This window comes from Sus scrofa, chromosome 3 (assembly GCF_000003025.6).
Source record: "Sus scrofa isolate TJ Tabasco breed Duroc chromosome 3, Sscrofa11.1, whole genome shotgun sequence".
NCBI classification, from domain to species: Eukaryota; Metazoa; Chordata; class Mammalia; order Artiodactyla; family Suidae; genus Sus; species Sus scrofa.
Genome location: NC_010445.4, coordinates 119,123,781 through 119,139,227, shown reverse-complemented (window position 1 = coordinate 119,139,227; position 15,447 = coordinate 119,123,781). Strand labels below are relative to the sequence as shown.

At 40.5% G+C, this 15,447-nt stretch overlaps 2 long non-coding RNA genes across 3 annotated transcripts in view; one reads left to right on the top strand and one right to left on the bottom strand.

The window, feature by feature from the left end:
- Nucleotides 1-15,447, top strand: part of LOC106509892 — a 479,383-nt gene that overhangs the window by 314,718 nt on the left and 149,218 nt on the right. The window lies entirely within an intron of this gene.
- Nucleotides 1-15,447, bottom strand: part of LOC106509894 — a 99,806-nt gene that overhangs the window by 63,792 nt on the left and 20,567 nt on the right. The gene's annotated exons all lie outside the window — the stretch shown is intronic.

Sequence of the window (15,447 nt, the reverse complement as noted above, 5' to 3'; positions counted from 1 at the left end):
CTATCTGTATCTCTCTGATATTTGTTTGATGTGTGATCAATAATATTTGTTGATTTGTATCTTTATTGCATTTTATATACCCGAAGAAATGACTTAGATGGTACCAAACTAAGACATTAAGAAATATTTCTCAAACTGTGGATACCTCTCCAGCCTTTCTCCCTACCCATGGCACTGTCTATATAGCCTAATTCTTTTCTTTAGTTTCTTCATCAATGCATGGGGGAGTGTCTTCTCATGTATAGTTGTTATGAGGACTACCTGAAATGGAATTATATGTAACACCATGACACACATTGAGCTTTTCATAAATTATGCTATAATCATTACTCTCTGTGATACTCAATTATTATTTCTATATGCCCAGCATCTTTACTCCCTGAATTTAACAGTAGAAAACCTTTCTTGTGGGATCTACTCCCCCGCTTTGGGTTTCTGCATGCTGCCAATTCCATGACCATATCTCCAAGACTCAGCACGAGCACATGGCTCAGATCCAGATAATAATGATATTCCATCCTCTGGTGACAGTGATTGATCTGGGAATGGGAATACGACCCAAGCTATAGCAATCAGAGTTTTCCCTGTGATTCTCTTAAGTGCAGCAAATTCCTTTTGCTCTCTGATAAAGGAACATCATGGATGTGATGACTGCTGACCTAGTGGTGACCTTGTCCTCTATACTATTGAGATATTGATGAGAGTAAAGCTGACACTTAAGGACAAATTGCAGAGACACCATCCTGGAAAGGGTGAGTCCCCTGTCCCAGAGGTTTCCAGTTACTGCAAGTCTTCCATTAAATTTATGAGCTTTCATCTATTCTTATAATGAACATGTGTTAAAGCAAGTTAGAATCCAGTTTTTGTCATTTGTACCCAAGGGCTTTTCTGATGAGCACATCATTTTGCATAAAGAAAAGCAGTACTGTCAGAAAAAGCAGCAGAGAAGACCCATTTCAAGTAACCTTGGTGATGTCAGTGAGTTTTTGATGTGACAAATATCTGTACAACATGAAGAGAAACTACAGAGCCCAGGCTCTCTAACGCAGAACAGTGTAGTTGAAAAGCAAGGAGGCAAGATAGAACACAGGTGCAGATCCTTGAAAGAGATAAACTCCCCCAGATGCTCACCTCGAGGCACCCTGAGGAAGGTTGTATAAAACAAGCCACTCAGGACTTGGAGATAGTGCCTGGCAGGATGGAGGCAGTGGGAAGATAGCTGCCCATTGGGGAATTTGTAAGGTGTCACCTGTGTGATTAGATCTCTGAAGGAGCTGTATTAAAGTCAATGATGTTATTTTTCTTTCAGCTATTTGGTATTGTATGGGGTATCTGAATCATCTGGGACTTTTACTCATAGCTGCTGAATTCCAAAGATCAAATTCTTGACCATGTAACAGTATTGAATCAGCCCTATTTGGGGTAAGGGAGGGCTGGGCAGTTAGGCATTTCTGCATGTTTGGCTGTAACATGCCCTATTGCAAGGAGCAGACCATATCTCCTAGAATCTAGAATTACAGGGAGGCAGATCCCAGGTCAGGTCTGGTGTGACTCTTTAGGCTTGGCAGGTCTCCTTTCAATTAACTTCAGAAGTACTCTGATGGAGTTCCCATTTTGGCACAGCAGAAATGAATCTGACTAAGAAACATGAGGTTGGAGGTTCAATCCCTGGCTTCACTGTTCAGTGGGTAAAGGATCTGACGTTTTCATGAGCTGTGGTGTAGGTCCCAGACGCAGCTCGGATCCTTCATTGCTGTGTCTGTGGTGTAGGCTGGCAGCTGTAGCCCTGATTCGACCTGGGAACCTCTACATGCCATGGGTGTGGCCCTAAAGAGCAAAAAAAAAAAAAAAAAAAAAAAAAAGCTCTGACATTTCTCACATACTCATCTTGGATGTTATTCTCATAATAATTGGGCTTTCCCTTGTGTGTGAGGGGTTCTGTCTTGCAAGGGTGTATTTCCTAAATTCCAACAAACTGAAATATCCTAATATCCTGTCATTCACAGCTCAGGGTGATAGCTGAGGCTTTTGGGTATAGTTTTTCATGCTTCTACCCATCTTCTAGGAAGAGGGAGCCTCCCATTATCTGATTTAGGGTAGAACCATGGGATGTTAGAGTGAAATGAGGCTAAAGACACCACCTTCCCCACAGTTTCATCTTATGCTCTTGGAATTAAGGGGAGTGTGCCCCACATATGACTAGTGACAATGCTGGGCTGATAACCTAAGCATTGTGATTCCAGCTTCTTTCCATGTACTGCACACCATACTGCCTAAGGATGTCTCAACTTGGAGTTTTGCTCTACATTGAAATCCATTCTGTGACTAGGTTAAGGTCTTGGTCATATAAGTTCTTGGCTTTTCTATGCTTCAAACTTTTCTGTGATGAGAGGACAGGTTTAGTGAGCCCCCAGATGTCCCCTGCTTGGGAGTCCAGGCCTGTGTGCAGTGCAGTGGGTATCATTCTAGACCAAGGAAGTGATTAGAGAGACAGAGCTTCTTCCAGTGTTGAGTTTCTCATCTAAGTCTGGCCTTTGCTCCTTCAACACACTTATATTAAACACGTTCTACAGATCAGGCCCTATGCTAAAACTGAGTGTACAATGCAAAATAAATGACCCCAACCTCAGGAAGCTCAGAGTGAGCTTGGTTTTAGTTCAGTGGTTCAATGAACTATCAGAGGTTAACATGGACCTTGGCATCGTGCATGTGTATGTGTACCCCTGTGTGCCAGGGTGGGGGCTCCAGTATGAAAATGCAGGTTGCAAGGGTTTCAAGGTTAAGGCAAGGGCGGTACTTCTATATCACATGCAGAAAGCACCATGGGCTAGAAAGATACATGAAAAGGTGAGTGGGGGTGAGTGTGGGGCTTAAGCACTCAGAGGGGAGTGACAGAGGAGGGCACTGGGACCTAGAAAAAAAGTCACACCATCGTCAGCATGAAATCATTTGTTCAGTCCTCAGCATTTTCATTGTGGGGGAAAAACAATAGGCTATGCTATAGAATCTTTAATAAAAATATCTAGGTTTGGGTCCCAAATCTACCATATGTTAGGAAAATTAATTCAGTTTTTGTTTGTGCAAAATGGGGGAAATAATACTTGGTTTATACAATGGTGAGAAAGAATCAGGAAGAATATATCAATAAACAACATACTACAGTGCCTGTTACATAGTAAGTACTTAGAAACATTATTATTGTTATTGTTATTATTTTCACTGTGGGAGTATCTTCTCTAGAGAGTAATGCTGGAGGCCAAGGCATACCCTTGGGAGCAGAACCCAAGAATGATGAGTTTGCCTTGTCTTCTCACCAGACATGGGCCCTGGGCTGCAGAAACCAAACCTGAGATCTGTAACATAAGCCACCCTAGATGTGGAAAGAGAACTGGTGGCCTTAAACATAAGCCCATAAGGAAGGCCGGCTCCTGCTGCTAACTTGCCTGGCCCTTCCCCGGTGACTTGTGTGTTCTTGAGAAGAGGAGGCTTATTGCCAACATTCTGTTGAGCCTTCCGCCTTTTTGAAGCCACACTCCAGCCTCATTGGCCTCCCTACAGCAATCTGGCCATGTGCTGCTTTTATTTTGTGTCTCCTACATGTGCACTCCGTTATGTTGCTCCCTTTTGCTGAGGTTTCTGACTTGGCGTCTTAAGCAAAGCCTAGTAAATGGCATTACCTACACAATTGCCCATGCACGTGTGCACGTACACTTATGTACACATGTGTTCCTGTGGATGTGTGTGTGGTGTAGAATCTTCCTGGGATGGCTCCAGAGCCTTGGCTGATTCTAAAAACTTTCTTGTGCTCCTGGTCTGTGAGGCAGGAGGAAGGCTCTTATGCCAACCCCGTCCCATCTCTAGACTCAGTATCAGTCACAGTAACTCCTGGAGAAGCAAATTAAATGGAAAGTTAAATCACTTCCACATATGCAGAAGCACCAACGCACCAAACACTAATGTGAATTAAATAAATGCATAAAGATTTGAAGCATATTATCACGTTTACACAAAAGTGTAGCTATTACCAGGCATCTAGACCAAGTTTTAGTTTTTTTTAAAGTTGTTATTCCTGAAAAACATGATTGATTTTGAACTTTTTTTTTTAAACTTCAATGTCATGAACCAGACATCCATAATTATATTATTTGTCTTATACAAATGAAAAAGAATAAATTAAAACTGGACATGTTGCAAAAGGACTGTTGACATTATATACAAAGCCTGCTTATTGTCATAAGATACTCTTAACCTTCAAGCCAAAATCTTTCAAAACTATTAGTGTTAAATCTAGCAGCTGTTGTCAGAGTTCTCCTGTTCTCTGTTTTATGCACTGTGCTTTATTTGAAATGTTTGTTATATTTGTGTATATAACTTTCTGTGAGCTGTTCCTTGAAAGCTCCAAGGATTAAACATGAAGGTTGAGCCAGTTCAAAAGGAACAAAGTTAAGAAAATTAAAGAAAACTTGCTAAAATGAATGTTTAAACCATTAAAATATTTAGCAAGGTTTGCCTGGAGCTGTTTCCTTTATGTAAAACATGATGCATTTCTTTGTTCTTTCATTCTTTCTCCTTTAAAACAAATGAAGTTAAGGAAAATATTCTTCTGCTCTAGAGTTTTTTTTTTTCAAGGAATTTAATATCTAAATATTCTATGCAAATAGATATTCTCGATTGAGGCGGAAATATCTCAAACATCCTAAGTATTTGGGCAAGTGGCTTATGGACATATTAGATAGGTGAAGGGGATGCAGAATCAAAAGGATTGTTCTCTTTGAACTTGCATCAGCATATGACTTTACTAAGTCATTAGGAATTAACTGTATGGTTAACAGGATATATTCCTTGTGTACCATCAAAATGCAAAGGAAAGGATGAATTTGCAGAACTCAGTGGAGTTTATCCAAAGTTCTGGGTTTGGTTATTCAGTCTCTAATGAAGAATGATTAATTGGTATTTGATTTCACACAAGAAGTTATGCTGTCCAGCTCTCTCCACCATTCCATGGCATTTGGAGTTTCCTCCCTGTCCCCACTGTTTAGAAATGTTAGGTCTTTGATTTGTCCAGGCATCCACCCATTCATCCATGCACTTGGGGGAAGTGTGGTCTGGTGGGAAGCATAAGCTTCAAATCAAACCATTCTGGGTTCAAACGACACGTACTAACTGTGTGACTTACAAACTTATTTAACCTCTCTGAGCCTTGGTTTCCTCGTCTTTAAAATATAATACTAAACACACTTGTGTTTGCCAGGGGGTGGGGGGAATGGGATAGACTGGGAGTCTGGGTTAGTAGATGTAAACTATTGCATTTGGAATGGATAAACAATGAGATCCTGCTGTATAGCACAGAGAATATATCTAGTCACTTGTGATGGAATATGATGGAGGATAATGTGAGAAAAAGAATGTATGTATATGTATGACTGGGTCACTCTGCTGGACAGCAGAAATTGACAGTGCATTGTAAATCAACCATAATGAAATAAATATAATACTAGAATACCCACTTCACTGGGGCATCATCAGAATTATATAAGATAATGCACTTTAAATGTTTGGGAATTCCCATCATGGCTCAGTAGAAACAAATCTGACTAGCATCCATGAGGACGCAAGTTCAATCCCTGGCCTCACTCAGTGGGTTAAGTAAGGATCCAGTGTTGCCCTGAGCTGTGGTGTAGGTCACAGATGTGGCTCAGATCCTGCATTGCTGTGGCTGTAGTGTAGGCTGATGGCTACAGCTCAGATTCGACCCCTATCCTGGGAATCTCCATATGCCATGGGTGAGGCTCCAAAAAAAGACAAAAAAAAAAAATTTTTTTTAATAAGTGTTCATTTGTTTTATTGCCTGGCTTAATAAATGTTAGGAGAAAATATTCATCAACAGATATTGAGTAGGTGCTTATTGGAGCCAATTATTTCCTCTATCCCCTCAGGTCTACAGAGCCTACACCAGAATAGGAATCTTGTGGGTTGTTTGTTTGCAAAATCTCCAACCATCTTTGCCGAGGGCATAGGGTTGCCAGCTTTCTTGAATCTCAGTACTCTTCGCGACTCAATACTTTTCTCAGAGTATCCCTAAACCAAGAGAAATACCCAGTATTTCCGTTTACTAAATAATTATAACCAAAAAACTTGATATACATTTATTGTCTAACAATTTAGAAGCCATTTGAAAATATATGTACATATCACACTATCCAAAACTAAAGAGTAATTTAAAAATTTTTATTTCTTTTTTTTAAAAAACACAATTACTCGGAGTTCCCATCATGGCTCAGTGGTTAATGAATCTGAAAGGAACCATGAGGTTGCGGGTTCGATCCCTGGCCTTGCTCAGTGGGTTGAGGATCTGGCGTTGCCGTGAGCTGTGGTGTAGGTTGCAGCCGCAGCTTGGATCCTGTGTTGCTGTGGCTGTGGCGTAGGCCGGCGGCTGCAGCTCCAATGAGACCCCTAGCCTGGGAACCTCCATTTGCCACGGGAGCGGCCCTAGCAAAGGCAAAAAGACAAAAAAACAAAAAACAAAAACCGCAATTACTCAATAATGTGATAGGTGTACTTTTGAGCCCTGTGCAACCTTACAAAACTTGGAATTGGATTTTATGTCACCACTTTCATTTCCTGCTCCACGTTGATTTTTATTCATTGCTCATTTTTATCTACTATTACCAAAAATCTAGCTTTGCAAAAATAGGACATTATTAAAAGGAATGTGACACAATGTAATGTTGAATCTGTGCCTGACATCGAGGTAGTATTTCTCATGTTGTGTGACAGGTGCTCAGTGTCTCTATGCTTCCCTTGACGTTACTCTCTTAATTAAAAATTCAAAAGCCTTTGACACCCTTGTGCATTTGCCACAGCATGCTAGGGCACCTCAGCACACAGGTTGGGAACCATGTGCCTAGGATATCCTCAGAAGAAGTTTATCTTCCTTCTGCAGTGAAATTATCTTGCTTCTAGCCCCTAATATGGATTCTACAGAGGACAGAGGAGCCTATGAAACTAATGAAATAATGAAGGTTGGAGCTTCTGCACATTTGCACCTGTCCAGTCATTCAGGGTACACATTCCAGCCTCAGTTGTGTGTATTGTGGGCCCTCTGATCAGGATACTGAAGACAGAAGCTAAAGAAATATGGCCACACACCAAGCCTCCTGACTGTCTGGATTAGCCATCACTAAGTGACTTTGCAACAGAAGGACCAATTATTCCACTTCCCTGTTCAGAATGTTCACAGTATTTACTGTCAGTAGCATGAAGAGTGCTAGAGTGCCATTTGCAGTCACCCCCCTGTTCAGCGCTTGGCATGAACTGTTCCTGTTTCTAGTTTCTAAACTTTACTGGGCACATAATCAAGATCATATCTTTTCCATCCCTCACACCATTCTGACCTTCACAAGATCACCCTTTAAATTGTGGTCCTATATCCTCACAGTTATTTCAATTAGAAACTTTGAGAGGTGCCACAGAGGTGTGCTCTGAGCTATATTCTGTTTATTCTCACACAATTGAACATACATTTTTGTGTGTTTCAACTTAGGAACTTCCAGATACAACCTGGAACTGTATTATATTCTGTGGCTGTGAAAGGAAAAGCCTCTGAGATGTTCTCTTGCCATTAGGTAAAGAAAGAATAATTCAGTTTCTGTTTAGCTGTTCATTGGGCTAAAATCTTTACCTTCTTTTACAAATACAAGTCCTGGGCTTTATTTTGAGGCTCTGGGAGCTTTCAGGCATGAAGCAGGTCTGTGGGTAGAGTGAGAGGAAGAGGAGTTGGAGAGGATACTCTCTGGGGAAGCGAACTGCTCCTTCTACTCTGACCTTGGAACTGGGAGAAGAGCAAGGGCCACTGGCATCTCTATCTGCTGATTCAGGTGCCCTGTCGACTTACCCAGAAGAAATGAGCTCCTGGCTTCTAAAGGCTTTGACTTTGCCTCTGACTTACCAGGAAGACCAGTCCAGAGCTCCTCTTCCTGGTGGTGGGCAGCAGAAAAGCCCTTCTCCAACACAAACGTGCAGAATAATTGTCTCCCAGTCTCAAAGTTTAAAGTGTCTGTTTTATACTTATTTAAAGAAGGCATCTTAAATATTGAAAATAAGGTACATTATTAAATTTGAAAGAAGAAAACAGAAATCCTACCAAGAATCTTGTCAAGATATCATCTTTCCTTCCTCAAGATAAAATCTGGAAAAGAAAAAGTTGAATTCTCTGCATATGAAGCATGCCAGCTCCAGGACTCATCTTGACTTCAATTTAGATCCCTATACTTCCAAGGACTCCGGGTCCAGTGATAACATGTTTCACCCCTAATCTTATTCCCTGCCCCTTTCTGCCCACACAGTCCTCTCCATTCATAGCCGTGAATGGTTCTTATCAACTGTGTGAGCAGAGTTGCAGTCTCCAAATGGCTTCAGAGAGGGGAAGCCTAAAAAATGGGGTGGAGGAGAGGTAGAAAGAGTATGTTGGGCTCAAAAAGCAGGCATCATTGTAGGAGAAGGACAGTGTTTATGTTCTTCAGAACTTTCACCTCTGAACCAAATTGCAAATATGGATGAAGGGAAAAAAGATCATTCTGTCATTCTACCTTTTTTTTTTTTTTTTTTTTTTTAATGCCAGCAAGCTCACTCTATTGCAGAAGCATGGCAAGAATAGATCCCATATTATCACAGGATGAGCTTTGGTTAGAGTTTTTGAAGCTGATGTGGGGGTGAAAGTTACTGGGAATATTACATCAAACTTCACAGCTTAGAGACAATGAGAATTAAATGATTTTCAGGGACTGCTAACCAGATGCCATTTTAAACCTGAACTTCATGTGATTCTTTAGTAAGAATTCAGCTACTTAAGAGTACATAATGAGATTTACCCCATGCAGTTTGATTCGTATTTATAAGGATCTGAAAATTGCTGAGATTGGCACTGAAACTTGCAAATGGGAGAAAGTTATATTATGTGTCCTATGAGAAAGATTCAGGCTGCTCTGTGGCCCTTCTCTTAGCCACTTGGAAGCATTTCTAGATAAGTATTGAGTTAAAAAATTAATTTGAATGCCTTGTGATTTGCATACATGATGTGATTTCTGTATTTGAACACATTCCCATCTAATCGCCTTGTTATTCTCCTCACAGGTAAGTAGAATGTGATAGCCTCATTTTACAGATGAGCTTGTGAAAGGATTGGAGAGATTAAGTGGATTCTTGTCCCAGCACTTATTGGTTTATTGATTCATTATCTAGATCATTCATTAATAAATTTATTCATAGTTTTTTTTTGTGAAGCCTATATTTCAGACCCTGTCCTAAGTTTTGAGAATGGATACAAGCAGTGGCTCTGGGTTGGGGGATGGGATTTGTGGTGTTTGACAATTCTGTGGTATAAGTAACCCCAGCATGACTGATTTCTAACTACCAAGGTAACATCATTGAACTCAGATATGGGGAAAGATGTATGTAATTTGCTCTTACAAGCTGTTTGGCTGGCTCCAGTGCATCGCAGGGCAACAACTGCCTTAGTCTGTTCAGGATGCTATAACTAAGTGCCATAGACTGGGTGGCTTATAAAGAACAGAAGTTTATTTCTCACAGTTCTGGAGGATGAGAAGTCCAATATCAAAGTACTTGCAGATTTATTGCCTTATGAGGGTTTGCTTCCTAGTTTATAGATGGCCACCTTCATGCCATAACTTCACATGGCAGAAGGGCTAAGAGGAAGGCTCTCTAGGGTTTCTCATGTGGGGACTCATTTCATTCATGAAGGCTCCACATGCATGACCTATTCATCACCCAAAGTCCTCACCACCAAATACAATCACATGAGCATTAGGATTTAATATTAATTTTGGAGGGACACAAACATTCAGTCTCCAGCAACAAGGTATAGAAGAGAGTTTCTGTATATACAGATTGTTCATAGTATTAGGCAAGGGACAAAACTGTAAACAAATATTTACAATACAAAATTTTATAAATGATGTATTAAAGCTATATAAAGGACCTGCAGGAGTCCTAATTTTTCTAGAATGGTTATCAGACAGACTTAACAGAGGAAGCGATGTTTGAATTGAGTCTCAAAGAATGAGTATTAAATTCCCCAGGCAGTCAGTGTGAGGTAAGGGCTTCACGGGCTGGAGAAAAGGCACAGGGAAGGGCAAGTGTCCGTGAACATGGTGTGTGCCAGGAGCTGTGAGGAGTTTGTTAAGCGATAAAGTGGGTGTGTCCTGAGAGAGTCTTAGAGGCTGAGAAGTAAGATCACAAAGGAAATTTCAAATTGTACAAAGGCTGGACTCCCTTTATCATGAGGGAACTAAAGAGGGTTTTTTGTGGGTTTTTTTGGCTTTTTTTGCAGTATAACTGACAAATAGGAATTGTGTAAATCAAAGGTATAGGATTTGATGTTTTTTTGTTTGTTTTTGTTTTGTTTGTTTGTTTGTTTTGTCTTTTTGGCCATTTCTTGGGCTGCTCCTGGGGCATATGGAGGTTCCCAGGCTAGGGGTCGAATCGGAGCTGTAGCCACCAGCCTACGCCAGAGCCACAGCAACTCGGGATCCGAGCTGCATCTGCAACCTACACCATAGCTCATGGCAATGCCGGATCCTTAACCCACTGAGCAAGGGCAGGGACCGAACCCTCAACCTCATGGTTCTTAGTCGGATTCGCTAACCACTGATCCATGAAGGGAACTCCAGGATTTGATGTTTTTATATATGTATCCATTGGGACATGATCACCACAATCAAGCTAATTAAAATATCACCTCACATCATTGGCATTTTCTTTCTTGTGTGTGTGTGTGTGTGTGTGTGTGTGTGTGGTGAGAAAACTAAGGTCTATCTACCCTTTTAGCAAATTTTAAGTATACAGTATAGTATTCTTAACCATAGTCACCACAAGTCACCACACTATACATTAAATCTCCAGAACTTGCTCATCTTACATAACACAAACTGTTTTGTTTTGATGTAGCTCTTTGCCTACAGAATGGTGAATTGATTTAAAGGTGACAAGACATGGTACTAAGACAATCAGAGGATGCCTCAGGAATTCAGTTGAGAACAAAAAGGGTTAGATATGAAGCAGAAAGAAGGGTTTGCTAATCCAGATGTAGAATCAGCTGGTCCAACTGATAGAATAGACTGGAACCCAATCCTCTGGGTCCATCCCATTAAGTTTCCCTCTCTCTTACTGTACTGTCTGCAGTGGCCATTTCTGGGGTGACTCTGGCGAGCTAGGCCACCCTTCCCAGCCTCAGGTCACCCCAGGTTGGGGACTGTGAAGGCAGAGCACTCCCCGCCTCCCTGGGAGACCTTGGCAGACCATATCGTATCTCTATTACTGAGCGCTGCAGAGGTGGTTTGCTCCCTGCTTCGAAAGGCTGCGCAGACCCAGGGCCACACTCTGGAGAACATGTGGTTGCTATTTCATTTATGCTTTATCATTTTTCATTCTGACATTAAAGCTTCTCTGCAGCAGGGTGAGAGCGCTGTACATTGTAAGGCGTAATGTGAACCGAGGGCTCCTGCTTTGTGCCAGAGGAAACGTGATTCAGAAACAATTTGGGGGCAACTGCAAGGTGATGTGGCCCAGAGAACCAGAAGCTATTGAAACTTTAAACATCATTTCTGGACAGTATAATATGTTCTGCAGGGCAGCTTGGAAAAACAGGAAAACCCTCCTTGGCCAATCCTTGGAGATTTAGAGGTCTTTAAATATCATCCGAAGCAAATGTTTCTTAAAGAGCCCCACGCCCGTGTACTCAAAGACCACAATGTTGAGCTGGAAGCCCCTTCATCCCATGACCCCCCCCCCCCCGCAAGAGATCTGGGGCCATGTAATTGGACAAACTTGCCCAGGGTCTCACAACCCTGGCTAGATACTTGCATCTCCTGACTTTCCCCACCCCATAGTAGGATTTCTCAGCCAATGGCTGGCTCCTACCAGTCTCTCCATGCTAATCCTGAGCCATTGAAAGGTGAATTTTCAAGAGAACAAATCTGTCAAGATCTCCTAAAAAGGGAAAAGCAGATGCCATTTATTTTTGCATAGGAAGTTCAGTTTTGTGACATTTGCATGTATCTCTCCCAATAGGGGATGTGTTCCTTGAATGCCTCAAGGTAGTGTCTGGAGCAGAGTGGATGCTTAATAAATTTGGAAGGAGAAGTGAGAGAAAGGGGAGGAGAAAGAATGGGGGGGAGGAGTAGTGAGAGGACCACGGGAAAAGATGGTTTTCAGTTTTGAGTTTTTACTTGCGGAAAGGAGAGTAATTAAACATTTTGCCAATCAATGTGGTCAAAGATTTAAAAAAAAAAGATAATTTATTTTATTGAACTTATTGAATGGCTTCTTTTAAAATTGAAAATTCTATTCGTAAGTTTATCACTGAGAAATTATGTTTCAGCCATGCACCATGAAAAATTAATAGCAGAACATATCAAAGTTATTGGTAAATTCAGTCTTCAAATACTAATGACTAACCAAATGCAATTGCTACTTTTTTTGTGGGGCGCGGGAACATCTCTCCCATGTTTTTCTGCTTTTTATAATAATATCTAGCCCTTCTGACTGTGATGATTCAGTAGGAATGGGAACAGATTGTAAAATAAAATTTTGCGGAGAATCCCTCATTCTAGTTTTTGAAAGTAAACTTTTATAATTCTTGAACGGTTTTAGATTTACAGAAAATTTGATAGTACAGAGAGTCCCCATATACCTTCATCTAGTTTTACCATTATTAACATTTTACATTGGCATGAGTACAGTTAATTGACAATGGTGACACATTGGTGTTAACCAGTGTCCATACTATATTCAGATTTCCTTAGTTCTTATATCCTAGGATCCCACCGAGGATACCATATTACATTTAATTGTCATGTCTCCTTAGGCTGCTCTTGGCTGTGACAGTTTTCATCCCACATTTTAGTAGGAATGAATAAAAATTCATTTACTATACTTAAAAGTAGTAAATAATCTTTTTTGCACCAAGGGCTTGTGCCTATAAACACATTTTCCACAAATGTAAAGTTTTAAACATGTTTACTCTGTTGCAGTTAAGTAAATGGCTCTTTCTCTTAAAAGAGATAAACACTATCCCTCAATGTTAGAAACATATTTTAGAATGTACAAAAATTTATGACTATGTTGATAAAGAGTTGTGAATAGCATGTATAGCAAAGATGCAACAGTTAGTGTACCTTTGGTTGTCAGCAATCAGAATATGAGGGTGGCCCCTGCCAACCATTGGGATATGAGACACCCAGAGTGCCCAGGCTCCTAATGAGCAGAGATGCCCCATTCTGCCAGACCATGAGGAGCATTAACCCCTGCATTGCTCCAAAGCTGCTTTCAGCTTTGCACACACTGACCATAAGGCAACAGAGTCCAGGGAGCATTGACCTGGGGTGCGTAGAGGCCAAAGTAATGAGGGACTGGCCAATTCCTACACAAACAAGGAGGTACCTTATATTCCTGTCCTTTCTTGCTTGCTCACAGTTGCTGCTTAGCTTGTAGAAGGAAATATATACGTGAAAGCTATTTAAGCTAAGTGGTGTCTGTATGCCTTTCCCCTTAGCATTGTCTATCCCTCAGATAAAGCACTCATGCTGAGCTAACTGGAGTATTTCCTAGGGACTTTTTCTACCAAGGAACCAGAACTAACAAGGAAGGATCCTTTTCTGTACCACTTCCAATCTGTGAAGATAGAAACCCAGAAGTACCAAAATGGAGAAAGGAAGTTTATACTAGAAGCAAAAAAAGTTGACACACAGAGAAAAGCAGACAAGAGAAACGGAAATAAAGGACACTGATATCAACATTGAGCATTCAGAGTCCTTGGATTCAGTTGCTCCAGAAGCCAGGAATCATTGTTCTTTCTAAAATTCTGCCTCTTTTCCCCGTGTTACCGTTTTTCCCCCTTGTGAAAGATTTCCCTCATCTACAACTAAAGAACTTCTGACTAATACATTTAGTACAAATATTAACCACTTAGGTATTTGGTTTCAAAATATTTTTTCTTAGAGCATTCAGTTTTTTTCCCTCTGTGTCTATCACAATTTGTAATTATTCATTTATTAAATGTTATTTTCCCATTAGACTGTGTATAACTCGAGAGTAGGGACCATGTCTGTTTAACTCATTATGAATACATAGCAACAAGAATCATGCTTAGAACAGAGTAAGTGATTAATAAATATCAGTGGATGAGTGAATGATATACTATACTATATATCCAAGTTATTTTCATTATTGAAAGCAATAATGAGCTTTTAATAACTTCCATAAAAATTAAATCAGGTAAGGGTGTGACAGTAGTTCTCAATGCCTCAAAATTTAGACTACTGGTGCATATGGATAAGTTATTCAGATTTAACATACTAGGTCATTTCATCGGGTTACCGTATTGTATAGTTTGCAGGGTTTGTGTTTTATGCTGTGTTTTTGAAAATCAAATCTTCAGTCTTGAATCTGGTCATTGTAGCCAAATAAAACAAGGATGCCTTAAGTTTGGATCTAATGTGAAAATGATAGGATTCTTTCTATTTCACAGGATAGTTGGGTAGCCAAAGTAAAAATAAGATTGCTACCTATATAGTACTTTATACCAATATATTGTAAAAGTGTGAGAGAACAGAACTTTTACATGAAAAACTCCACCACCTCTAAGAGTTAAATTGGTAAAATGAAATCTGAGTGAATGAAATAGGATTTCTGCAGAAGTCCCTTTAGATTACTGAGTATCTCCAAAGCAGAAAGAGTAGAAATCTAACTGAACAATGCGGTCTGCGGCATGGAAATAACAATTAGATGTACAAACTACCCAAACCTCATAGAAGAGAACCTGTGTATTAGTTTCCTGGGGATGTAGTAACAAAATACCACAAACTGGGTGGCTGATACAACAGAAATTTATTGTCTCATGGTTCTGGAGACTAGAAGTCTGAGATCAAGGTGTCAGCAGGTTTGGTTACTTCTGAGGGCTCCAAGGAAGAATCTATATTGTGACTCTCTCCTAGCTTCTAGTTGTGTGCTGGAAACCTTTGGTGCTTTTTGGCTTGTAGAAGGATCACCTAGAAATCTGCCCTCATCTTCAGTGGCATTCTCCCTGGGTGTGTGTCATATTGTGCTAGGACCCACACTAATAACCTCATCTTAACTTGATTATCTACTAAGACTCTGTTTCCAAATAAAGTCCTATTCTAAGGTACTGGGGTTAGGGCTACAACAGGAATTTGGGGAGGACACAGTTCAATCCATAACAAGATGAACCCACAGAGAAAGGATGCTTTGCTTGGAGATTTACCAAAGGGAAGCAAAAGAAAGGACATGACTGTTACTCCTGCATGAGCCAAGGGACGGAGTACTCAGAGGGACTGGCCTTAGCCTTGACTGGTCTATTTCTAAGGTAGAGATGAAGGATCATCTTTCTCCAGCTCCCAGTTCTGATCCTAT